A 1570-nucleotide genomic window follows, 5' to 3' on the forward strand; every position below is an offset into this window, starting at 1 on the left:
GCGTAAAAATTACATCGAACAGGAATCGAGAAGGGCCTCATCAAAGGCAAAAACTGAGAAAACCCACGGCGGCGCCGCTGGGCTTTGGCGGCGTTTTTCGGCCAATTGGCTGGTGGTTTAGCTCTGATTTGGAAACATGTGGGTTCAGCATCGAAATCCAAGCCAAAGGGAGAAATTTTACCTCGTTTGGCTGTCGAAAAGTGCTCTGGTGCAGCGGCGAGTGGCGGCGGTCGGTTCCCCCGGCGGCTGGGTTGTCTTCTCCGGCGAGGGCTTTAGCGGCTAGGGTTTGGGGTTGGGTGTGGATGAGATTATTTATAATCTTTCCCTTTTAATTTGAGTCATCCATCATGATTCAATCTGGATCGTCCGATCGCGATTAAATTAGAAATGAATATGGACCGTCCATCGCAATGCGATCTGGGCCGTCCGTGTGTGATTCAATTTGAGCCGTCTGTACGCGTGAAATATGGGTCGTCCGCATGCGCTTTTGATCTGGGCCGTCCATGCGCGTGGGAACGGATCTCAGCCGTCCGATCGCGCGCATGCGGATCACCCACGTGGCTCCGTTCCGCGTGTCTCCTGCGTCAGTGTCTCTGCCACCCGACGTGTCCTGGTTGGCCGGGGCTGCTGACCGGGCTGCTGACATGGTGCAATTTTTTAAAATTGTATTTTGACCCCCGGTTTTCGATTTTCTTTTCAAAAACACCCCCATAATCCGAATTTTCATCCATTTTTTTCTAAAATTGTTTTCAATTAAATCCCAAAAATAATTTTACCCATTTTTATCATTATTATTATTTTTATTTTTATTTAATTAAATTAAACTAAATTTAAAACCATATAATTATTACATAATAAATTAATTATAAAAAATTAAAATAAAATAAAAAAATAATTCCAATAATAATAATAATAAAAGAATTAGGGTGTTACACCTATTCACAGCCCTCCTGCTGATCAGGATCTAGATCTTGGTCTTTTTTATCTTAAATGGTTAATAGGGGAGGGGGTGAGCTATGCTAACCCAATAAGAATATCATACTACTCACCGATATAGGAACCGAAGGTTAGTAAAAATTATTAAAATAACTAATAGAGCTCTTAATTTAAGTAAATTCATTTATCATAAGAAAAATCATTTATTACATACTTACCATTATTAGATTTCCAAAATCAACTTATAGAGATAATAACTCAAATAATATTATGATTTCTTATTCAAGTGAGCAAGAACAATAACTTTTTCCTTTTTATTTTGCTTATTGTTATCCCTAAGGGTCCATAGGGGTATTTCACTACACGTAAACCTAATATCTAAACTTGTCAACTAACTCGTCGTCTCATATCCCATTCGCTATCGACGCAAAAACTATTATTCGTCGATATCCCGTCCGATATGACAGTGAATCGAGTCGTCCCAATACCTCGTCCGTTATGAGCGCAAAAAATATCATCCCTTGATACCCCGTCCGGTATGAGGTAATATTCATGGTAGGATTTCCTATGTACCCGATCTATCCACCATCTCTTAGGATATCTAGTAAGACAACCATTCATTAATTTACATAAC

The sequence above is a fragment of the Carica papaya genome, chromosome 6, assembly GCF_054855325.1.
Source record: "Carica papaya isolate Zhongbai chromosome 6, ASM5485532v1, whole genome shotgun sequence".
Lineage (NCBI taxonomy): Eukaryota > Viridiplantae > Streptophyta > Magnoliopsida > Brassicales > Caricaceae > Carica > Carica papaya.